This window comes from Moschus berezovskii, chromosome 15, assembly GCF_049115385.1.
Source record: "Moschus berezovskii isolate FMDL1 chromosome 15, NW_MosBer_1.0, whole genome shotgun sequence".
Taxonomy (NCBI): domain Eukaryota; kingdom Metazoa; phylum Chordata; class Mammalia; order Artiodactyla; family Moschidae; genus Moschus; species Moschus berezovskii.
In genome coordinates this window covers 14425669-14437174 of record NC_142474.1, presented here as the reverse complement: position 1 = coordinate 14437174, position 11506 = coordinate 14425669, and the positions used below count along the sequence as shown (strand labels likewise).

General features: G+C 44.8%; 1 non-coding gene across 1 annotated transcript; it reads left to right on the top strand.

The window, feature by feature from the left end:
• Positions 1–3609: 3609 nt before the first annotated feature.
• Positions 3610–3712, top strand: LOC129535496 (U6 spliceosomal RNA). Its single transcript, XR_008681663.1, has one exon. It is a non-coding gene; the product is annotated as a U6 spliceosomal RNA (small nuclear RNA).
• Positions 3713–11506: the final 7794 nt, after the last annotated feature.

Genomic DNA, 11506 nt, shown 5'->3' with positions numbered 1-11506 from the left:
AGAAGACGATGGAAGCTTTTCTGTGCTATATTAAGTGAAAAAAAGCCAGGAACTACAATAACAACAACAAGGAACATGCAATTTAGCAAATTTTTTCAAAACAAAATTATATGTTATGATAGATGACGCTCTTGGCCCCACTTCTTGACTATTTTCTGATTCTACACTCATGACCCCTAGACCTTGGACTCAGTCACGTGACTTGCTGGGACCAATCAAAGGGGGTGAAAGCCACATGTGTGAGCCAATTTTATCCTAAGTCATCAGAGCCCTTGTACAGTCCCACGTGTTCTATCAAGTTTCTGCCCACCCCCATGAGAAGAATGTAACTGGGCTGACATTTGTTCTCCGGAAGAGAATGTGAGCCACGTGGGGCAGAGCAGAGCTGCCCAACCAAATTCAGCCTGGGTCAGCTGACCCCCAGCTGCTCAGATTCATCAGTAACTGCTGTGTTAAGGTCTGAGATTTGAGGTGGCACATTTTTCTGCCAGCAACTAGTTGACATACATCTGAAGCAATACCTAAAATATTAGGATTGCATTGTTACAGATATTTATTATTTTCTTCTTATTTCATTCATTTTCTGAATAATTAAAGTGCGCGTGTATTAGTCTGATAATAAGTCAGAAATGAGTTACAATAAATAGAGAAGCAGGGGCTGCCCTGGTGGTCCAGTGGTTAAGAATCCGCCTGCCAATGCAAGGGACACAGGTTCAATCCCTGGTCCAGGAAGACCCCACATGCCACAGGGAACTGAGCCAGTGTATCAGAAGTACCGAGCCTGTGCTCCACACCGAGAGAGTAGCCCCCACTCACCACAACCAGAAAAAGGCCATGCACTGTGGTGAAGCCCCAGCGCAGCCAAAAATAAATAAATGAAATGGAAATAAAAATAAATAATCTAAAAACAATAGAAAAACAGAAAAACAAAGAAAAATAATGAACTCAAATTCAGAACCTCAAAGGATTCCTGGAAAAATGTTTTCTACTCAAATAAATACATAGCTTCCACTCACTGAATGCCCACTATAACCCAGATATTTTAATGTGTCCCCCTACCCCTCTCCTTTCTTTGGCTACCATCTTTACTATTTTCAAAGTAATATAGTGAGACAGGATTCTTTTCATTTTACAGCTGAGGAAACTGAAGTCCCTATAAGTTATGTAGCACACCTAAATGTACTCAGCTACAAATTATCAGAGCTGATAAGTCAGCCTGATATGAAGTCACCACCCTCAATTAATAATAGGGACCGCCCAGATCCCTGGTCCTGCCAGAATTCTGCTGCTAGCCTTAGGAATTTTATTTTTGAGTTCCATGGAGTCCTGAAGGTCTACCATTGCTCTTTCGCTGTGAAGTTACTCACACTACAGGCCCACCACCAATAAGGTGGGGATGATGGATTAAAGAAAGCCACGAACTTCCTAGGCCAAGTAAACGCTGTAGCAATGAGATTCTGGGGTTCTGGGATGTCCTGAGAACCCCCCTGGATCTTTTGGAACATTCTTGGAATCCTCCCAGCCTGTTCTGAAAAAGTCCAAGGAGTCTCTTAGAGAGGTCCACAAGAGAACTGAGTTCCCCAGCTGACAGTGCCTGGGAAGCCCCAGTACCAACACCTTGTCCCGAGTGCGCCGTCTAGAAAGAGAATCCTCAGGCTCCAGCTGGAAGGCCCCAGGTAACCATGTGGTGCAAAGAAGAGCGACCCACCAAGCCTTGGCACGGTTGCTGCCAAGTAAATGATTGCTGTTGTTTTAAAACACAAAGCGTGGTTTCATTTGCTATGCAGTAATAGATAACTGGAATAGTGGATATTTTTTTTCTCAAGTGATGAAGAAAGAAAACAAGGGATAGACGGAGAAAGGGAGAGAACAGGAAGAAGTATTTGCCACTTTATTCTCCGGAGAAAATTTCATGAATGAATAAAATTCTCCTAGTGAGAAAAGCACCCTGACTCCTGGACCTCTGCGGTCCTCTGGGGAAAGAAGGGTGTAGTTTTGGCTCTGCATTAGGCTCCCTCTGGTTTGCTCTCCTTGTCTTCAGCAAACACGGAATGGCAAAAGAACTGAGTTCCCAGTGCAATCTTACCCTTATCCAGGCAGAGAGGCAGAAGTTTTATTTCTACACTTTCTTGTGTATTTATTTATTTATCCTGTCAAAGGAATTTTCAGACTTGTCATTTTAACCGCAAGGAATTTTTCAACCATTTTGGAATTTCAATCACCATGTCACTGAGTGGTGATGGTAATGTGGGGGCCGCCAAGCTCCCTTGAGTAGCATAAATCCCGCGGCCTCAGCCTCTAGGTAAGCCAGTCCCCAGCGACCTGCTGCCACAAGCATTCAACCAAAGGAAGCTGGACTCTGGTTACAAAGTGACATTCTTGTATAAGACGTTCATGTGAATGGTAGATTCCTTCTTCTCCTTGAATTGTGATAAAATCCTAACAAAAGAGATTCTCTTTTCAAGGTCTCTAACTTCTGGAGTGGCAAAGTGAACCTAAGCGTCCATCTGGACCAGACATCTGACTCTAGTCTGGGAAAAAAGTAAATATTCCAGGATATACCTGGAATGTCAGTCATTAGCCCATCAGATGCATTTCCCAGCCTTCTACTTCTATTTTCAGCTCTCTACTCTACAGAGCCACGTCCTGAAAATCGCACTTCCTAAATTTCACAAAGCTGACTTCCTATTAGAGTTGACGAACCATAATCAGAGGTACTAGGGGGAGGGTAGAGGAGAGAAGGGAGGGAGAAACCACGGTATTTCTCTCTATGACTCTCTCTTTCAGACCAGAGACTGGAACTCTTCCTTGACTCCCATTGGTGCAGGATGGCCTTAGCTCCCAGCTTCCCGGGCTCTGTTAACTCCATCTCCTGGCTTTAGACTTGTATCCCATTTCTAAGCTGTCACTGTCTTGTTCCAGATACTTTGCACCAACACTCCTGTGTCTTCCACCATGTCCTTAACTTCTTCTACTCCAGAGTGGACTCTTAAAGTTCGTTACCTTAAAGTTGCTGAGATATAAGACTCTCATCATTCTACTCTTCTTCATCCTGGTGCAATCAGACTTTCTTTCTATCCATGAACACACGTATCCCATGGACATCCCTTAGGTCACCAGGGCTTGGACCTGAGCTCCAAGAGCGAGCACTCACTTGAAATGTCACATTTGAGTGCTTGCTTCTACTATGGTCTTCCTAGGAGTCATGTACGATGTGAAAGTTTGGCCATAAAGAAAATGATACTTTTGACCTGTGGTGTTGGAGAAGACTCTTGAGAGTCCCTTGGACTGAACGGAGATCCAAACAGTCCATCCTAAGGGAAATCAGTCATGAATATTCATTGGAAGGACTGATGCTGAAGTTGAAACTCCAATACTCTGGCCACCTGATGCAAAGAACTGACTCACTGGAAAAGACCCTGATGCTGGGAAAGTTTGAAGGCAGGAGAAGGGGATGACAGACGATGAGATGTTTGGATGGCATCACCGACTCTGTGGACATGAGTTTGAGCAAGCTCTGGGAGTTGGTGATTGACCGGGAAGCCTGGTGTGCTGCAGTCCACTGGGTCGCAAAAAGTCAGATACGACTGAGTGACTGAACTGAACTGAATGCTTCAGCAGCCCATATACTAAAATTGGAACTATACAGAGAAAGTTAGTATGAGCCCTGCACAAGGATGACACATAAATTCATGAAGTGTTCCATATTTTTAGAGTCTAAAAAAGAGTGGCTATATGTATGTGCGTAACTGATTCATTTTCTTGTATACCTGAAATTAACACAACATTGTAAATCAACTATATTCCAATAGAAAATGTTTTTAAGTGTCCCACTTTAGAGTGAAAGTCTCTCATGGGTAAGCAACTCCAGAACAATTTACACAAGTCCTTGAAGGTTTCAGACTCTGCTTCATATGTGTCTTTATCATCATTACCCTGTCACCAAGAATTTAACATCTGAGACAGAAAGGCGTGGGAGGAGAATCCTGGTCCCATCTACTCTCACTTCCATCCATCCACCAGCCAACGCTTCATTGATTCCAACGAGCGTATGGATTAAGTATAAAGATTCAGGAATCTGGAAAACCAAGAATTAATTATTTGTTTATTAAGACAACATAACCTCATTTTTTAACTGTGTGAACTTTGCAAATTATTTACCTTTCTGAGCCTTAGTTAATTTTCTGTAAAATAGGACCTACCTCATTGGATTGCTATAAGGATTGAAAATTATGATATATAATATACCTACACTGAATAAATGATAGTTATTCTGTTATTCTAATAAGCATCTATTCACTGGGTGTTTTATGCATGCCAGACATTGTGCTGGGTGGCAATGCCAAAAAGTTTCTCAAGTTGATCTGGGAAAGTTCAGACTGTCAACAATCAGAATGGAATTTATCCACTCCGAGCCTCAGTTTTCTGTTCTGTCAAATGGGATTGGCAATGATAGCTGTCAATCAATATCTCCTGTGAGGAATAAGTCAAGCAGTTCCTGTAAAGTGCTTAGCTTTGGACTTGGCATAAAACTAGCTCCAAATAAGTGTGTGCTGAAGAAGAAGGATGAGGAGGAAAACAAGACAAGAGTGCAGACAGTGAAAGGCCATAGAGGAGGAATGGGAGGAGGAGATGGCAGCCTTGATGCAGATCCCAGGAGCCTCGGCCTGAAGGTGAGTCCAGACAAACCCTTTGCAAACCCTTAGAAATTCTCATGAAGCTGTCTGTCCAGCTCCTGTGGTCTGAGCAATGCCAGAGGCCCACAGAAAGCAGAAATCATGATAACAGACCTGCTCTGATTTCCACGGAGAGCAACGTACTATGAGGTGAAAATAGGCACTTATGGACTCTTGATGAAAGTGAAAGAGGAGAGTGAAAAGGTTGGCTTGAAGCTCAACATTCAGAAAACAAAGATCATGGCATCTGGTCCCATCACTTCATGGGAAATAGATGGAAAAACAGTGGAAACAGTGTCAGACTTTATTTTTTTGGGCTCCAAAATCACTGCAGAGGCTGATTGCAGCCATGAAATTAAAAGACGCTTACTCCTTGGAAGGAAAGTTATGACCAACCTTGATAATATATTAAAAAGCAGAGAAATTACTTTGCCAACAAAGGTCCATCTAGTCAAGGCTATGGTTTTTCCCGTGGTCATGTATGGATGTGAGAGTTGGACTGTAAAGAAAGCTGATCGCCGAAGAATTGATGCTTTTGAACTGTGGTGCTGGAAAAGACTCTTGAGAGTCCCTTGGACTACAAGGAGATCCAACCAGTCCATTCTAAGGGAGATCAATCCTGGGTGTTCATTGGAAGGACTGATGCTGAGGCTGAAACTCTAATACTTTGGCCACCTCATGCGACGAGTTGACTCACTGGAAAAGACTCTGATGCTGGGAAGGGTTGGGGGCGGGAGGAGAAGGGGACGACCGAGGATGAGATGGCTGGATGGCATCACCGACTCTGTGGACTTGAGTCTGAGTGAACTCCGGGAGTTGGTGATGGACAGGGAGGCCTGGCGTGCTGTGATTCATGGGGTCGCGGAGCGTCAGACACAACTGAGCGACTGAACTGAACTGAATGGACCACCAGTAGGGGATGCCAACCTTCTGTGTGATGAGAGCCAAGATCTAAACCCTCTCTGAACATGAGCCCTCGTGGTGAAAAGGCAAAAGTACCACAAGCCCAGACCAGATTTCTGGTAATATAGCAGGACTGGATTAGATAATGTCTGCAAAGCATTTTGGACTCTTTGGAGAATGACCATCTATAAATAGCAGGTGGTGGTATTATTATTAATCAGGCAACCTCTCACTGAAGCTAATTGCTACTGAAGTCAGTGGACATTTACCTGGGTGTAGCCAAGAAATCAGGCTTTACGGCAGCAATCCATTATTTATTTATCATTAGATTAGTGGCCAAGAAAAAAATGCATGAAGAGTATAAAGAGCAGTGATATTTGTTGTCTACAGAAAGGCCCCAAAGAGAAAAATATCTGTTTTTCTTGGTATAAAGACTTGGGTTCTGGGGACTTCCATGGTGGTCCAGTGGCTAAGACTCTGTGCTTCGAACGCAAGGGGCCTGGGTTCCATCCCTGGTCAGGGAACTAGATCTCACATGCTGTAACTAAAGACCCTGCATGCCACAACTATAACCCAATGCAGCCAAGTAAATAAGTTTTTGATCTTCTTTTTTTTTTTACAAAAAGACTTGGTTCTACAGGGAGTCCAGTCTGTGCTCTGTGATGACCTAGAGAGGAGGGTTGGAGGAGAAAGGGGGAGGCTCAAGAGAGAGGAGATATGTGTGTAGCTGTGGTTGATTCCCATCGCTGTACAGTGGAAGCCAGCACAACATTGTAAAAGTCAAAACAGAAAAAGTGACTTGGGTTCTAATCCTACTTCCTCCTCTGGGTACATAGATAAGGTAATTAAGTTCACTTTTCCGAGCCCCAGTTTCTTCATCTGTAAAAAATAAACACAGTTCTTACCTCAGGCAGGGATTTTGAAGACAAAGTGAGATAATGAATGTTTGGTCCCAAGTCTGCTGCCTGGTATGAGATAACTAGCAGCAAGGGGCACAAGGCCAGCAACTTTAGTCCATGGACTCCCCAGTACCTTCAGGTCTGAAGCTGACTTCTTGCCTTTTCCTGACCACAGTGAGTGCAAAAATAATAAAGGACTTCTACCCTGGCTCTTCACTTGTTATATCATTTAGTCTTTACAATTCTGGAACGTGGACTGACTATATACATATTCCCATAGGGAAGCTGGGGATCAGAGAGGTAACACTTTGCCCATTAACTGCTACTATAAATGGCCCACCTGAGATTCTGCCAAAAACTCCTCTCCCTTCCTTGGTAGAAGGACAAGCTCTGAGGAGTGCCTGAGCCCTGACGGTTCTCAGTGCTTCACTCTGACCATGATTGACTAAATCAAAACTAGAGCCTAGACCCAGGTGGCCAGAGAATTCAGGAAGGCAAGATGCTTCGTTGGAATATCTAGATTTGTGTGTGCGTGAAAGTCGCTCAGTCGTGTTCGACTCTTTGCAACCTCATGAACTACACAGTCCATGGAATTCTCCAGGCCAGAATACTAGAGTGGATATCCTTTCCCTTCTCCAGGGGATCTTCCCAACCCAGGTCTTCTGCATTGCAGGCGGATTCTTTACTAGCTGAGCCACAAGGGAAGCCTAGGGGGATAGAATTCTTTACTTCCTCTTTGTAACAAAGAACTGGTTTAAATCAGAGAAAAGTGTGAAATTCTGCATGCTTACACAACCCTCAACACTTTTCAGGATGTGTACGGTCAAGGAATTAGATGGTAAAAATGTAGGTGGTTGACTGTTCATCAATTACGAAAATGTTGAGTATTTATCATTTGCTGGACCCTTTTAGGCAGTATCCTTCACAGAGCTTATAGTCCAGGGATGAACCATCATCAAATCATTATTCTTTTGAGTCACATGAAATTGCCTACACTTGACTATCTCACAGATATTCAACTTATAGTTACATAATCAATTATATTGAAATTACTTTTTGATGTTTTTGACTGTGCCACCGGGCATGTGGGATCTTAGTTCCCTGACAGGGATCAACCTGTGCCCCCTGCATTGGAATCTTGAAGTCTTAACCACTGGACTGCCAGGGAAGTCCCAAATACTTTGAAATTGTGATTAGAGCTATGGACATTGTAAAGCAAGAGAGGCTATTACATTTAAAAAGTGAAAGAGAAGCTATGTCCGGGCTCATGAGGTGATAGACATTGGCATGAGACGCATCCATCGTAGAGGTCTGCGGATCAAGGTAAAAACTCTGGATTTAATCCTGATAAGGAATAGAGAGGATTCATTCCTGCTCGTCAGACCGTGATTAGATGCCAGGAACCAAGCTTAGCACAGAGGTCAAAAAGGTGCCTTTAGCACAAACTTTTCATTGTTGAAGAGACAGGAATGGAGGATCATCAAAGAAGTCACAGGGCAGTGTAATAAACGACAGGGTGAAAGTAGGTCAGTGCTGAAAGGCAACAAATACTGACAAGGTCAGAGATGGAGGTTGGTCAGATGACACCAGGGCAGGTGTCATGTGCAATGACCAGGTAGACCTTAGGTAAAGGGAGGAATAGCACCTCCAAAGGAAAAGGATTTCCAGCTTAGTACATCACCTGGAGTCAGGCCGTTCTAGGATTTTGTCCTGTCTAATCACTACCCTGTACAAACACAGTGCACCTCAGAAAACAGGACCAGAAAGACTTTCCAGAACACATGAAGGGGTTTTAAAATACAAGACAGCTTCTGACCCCATCAGCTTTCTATCTTCTCATTCTCTTTGGGTTGAGCGGCAACAACGTGTAGCGGAAAGGAAGGAAGTTACGAGCTCAAACCCCAGCTCCCCCTTTTCATGTCTGTGTGATGTGGAGTGAGGGAAGTCTCTCAAAGGAGGCTGAAAGCTGCTACCCCACGTGACCGTTACAAGTACGAAGGGAGATCCATCCTAGGTGCTCAAGACGGATAAAAATAATAGCGGATCATTGACTTCCCTGGTGGTCCAGTGGCTAAGAGTCTGCCTGCCAGTGCAAGGAACATGGATTCAATCCCTGGTCAGGGAGCCAAGAGCCCACGCGCTGCAGGGTAACTAAGCCTGGATGCTGCAACTCCCCAGCCCGCGCTGTAGAGCCCACAAGTCACAAGAAGACAGCAGAATAAGAATCCTGTGAGCTGCAACTGGAGAGCAGCCCCCGCTCACCACAACTAGAGAAAGTCTGCAGGCAGCAACGAAGACCCAGTGCAGCCAGAAATCAATTAATTAACGAAAAAATATTAACAGAGCGTCTACACTTAGTTCTTCCTGGGGAGGTGCCAAGAACTTGATGTGACTTTCTCACTTATTCCATATCACCTCCAGACATGATCAAAGCTCTCATTAAGTTCATTTTACATGAGAGGAAACTGAGGCATGGGGATGCACCAACTTGATAGAAACAGTATCACAGCCCAGCAGGCTGATGCCAGAGACTAAAAGCCTGATATTTAGGCTACAGCCCCTTCAGAGAGTCTTCATTATCTGTGGGTCTTGGATCCATCTGCAAATCTATTTCTTTCCTGGGAAAGTGTGCAGACATTTTGCACACAAGTTCAGGGGTTTCTAGAGTCCCCAGAGTCTGTCCATACACTCCCAAGTCTATAAGCCCTAGGTCACCAAACCAGCAGACCACACGATAGAACTCACAGCCAGCTTCCATGTGGGTGAGGAGGGAGGAGAAAAAGAACCAGAAGAGTGGCCCAGGGAGGGTGCCTGCAACTTGCCCAGACTAGTAGAAGCTGGAGTCTGCTGGGGGAGGAAGGCAGGCACCAAGCACGCTGTCACAGGAGGAAGGGGAGGAGGAACATGCATCGGATGACAACCAGAGTCACGAAAGGTTGGGCCAGCCCTCAGCCGGAGGAACACCTCCCAGGAGCCCAGAGCTTCTGACTCAGGATGGGGCCGTTGAGGCCGCAGTGCCTCCAGGGAAACATGAGGGAGAGGCCCACAGGAGCCAGAGCTGTGTGCAAGTTTGGCAGCAACAGCAGGGCTCAACCTGGGCTTCGGGGTGAGGTGGTGCCAGGACAACCCAGCCATGTGCCTGTAAACCCAACCAGCCCTGGCCTGGGGAGGCTTGGGGAGGGCCTGGCAGGACCGCCTTCCCAGGGAGGAGGTCGAACAGGCTGCCAGGAGGCCTGGGGTGGGGATGGGTCTAGGCCAGAGTGAAGCTGCTTCCCAGTGGCCTGAGAGGATGAAAATCCCAGGCTTCCCTGGGAGTAGTAATTCAGCCCATGTCAGACTAGGGCTTGAGGGGGGCACCCTTCTACCATCTACTCCAGAAAGGTGCATAAAGGTTATTTTTTCTGCTGAGAGTTTTGAATATTATCAAGTTGTTTGATTGTTTTTTTCAACTTTTTATTTTAAAATGATTATAAACTCACCAGAAGTTATTATAATAATTGTAACAACAGCAATAATAATATAATAATAGTATATGGAGTCCTTTGGACTTTCGTCCAGCTGCCCCCAAATGGCAGATCTTACCACTGTTATACAATATCAAAACCAGAAAACTAATGTTGATAAAATCTTGTTACCTAGACTACAGTCCCTTTTCAGTTTCAAATGTCCATGAAGCTTTAAATCAATGGTTGGCATTTACAAAATGGTGCCAGGCCACCTCCCTTGCCCATAAGTAAGGTTAGTGTTGGTTTGATTGGGAGGCAGAGAGCAGGAGAGAAAAACAAATGCAAGCAGCTGTCATGCCTTCTGTCACAACTGTAACCATACCATGTGGTTCAGACACAATGCAACTTGACCTAACACCTTCTGTGAATCAGCCACAACATGGCACACAGGTGGAGTCAGATCTTGACACATACCTGGTGGCTTCTATGGCCACTTGCTTTGCTTATATGGGCTGATGGGTGGCCTCCCCAAAACCTTGCCCAGGTCCTAACCTTCAGATCCTGTGAGTGTAATCTTCTTTGAAAAAGGGGGTCTTTGGAGATGTAATTAAATTAAGAATCTTGAGATGGAATCATTCTGGATTATCCATTAGCTCAGTTCAGTTCAGTCACACAGTCATGTCCGACTCTTTGTGACCCCATGAACCACAGCACGCCAGGCCTCCCTGTCCATCACCAACTCCTGGAGTCCACCCAAACCCATGTCCATCGAGTCGGTGATGCCATCCAACCATCTCATCCTCTGTCGTCCCCTTCTCCTGCTCTCAATCCCTCCCAATATAAGAGTCTTTCCCAGTGAGTCAACTCTTCGCGTGAGGTGGCCAAAGTATTGGAGTTTCAGCTTCAACATCAGTCCTTCTAATGAACACCCGGGACTGATCTCCTTTGGGATGGACTGGTTGGATCTCCTTGCAGTCCAAGGGACTCTCAAGAGTCTTCTCCAACACCACAATTCAAAAGTATCCATTCTTCAGCGCTCAGCTTTCTTTATAGTCCAACTCTCACATCCGTACGTGACTATTGGAAAAACTATAGCCTTAACTAGACAGACCTTTTTTGGCAAAGTAATGTCTCTGTTTTTTAATATGCTGTCTAGGTTGGTCATAACTTCCCTTCTAAGGAGCAAGCGTCTTTTAATTTCATGGCTGCAATCACCATCTGCAGTGATTTTGGAGCCCAAAAAATAAAGTCAGCCACTATTTCCCCATCTATTTCCCATGAAGTGATGGGACCAGATGCCATGATCTTAGTTTTCTGAATGTTGAGCTTTAAGCCAACTTTTTCACTCTCCTCTTTCACTTTCATCAAGAGGCTTTTGAGTTCCTCTTCACTTTTTGCCATAAGGGTGGTATCATCTGCATATCTAAGGTTATGGATATTTCTCCCAGCAATCTTGATTCCAGCCCAGCATTCTTCATGATGTACTCTGCATAGAAGTTAAATAAGCAGGGTGACAATATACAGCCTTGACATACTCCTTTTCCTATTTGGAACCAGTGTTCCATGTCCAGTTCTAACTGTT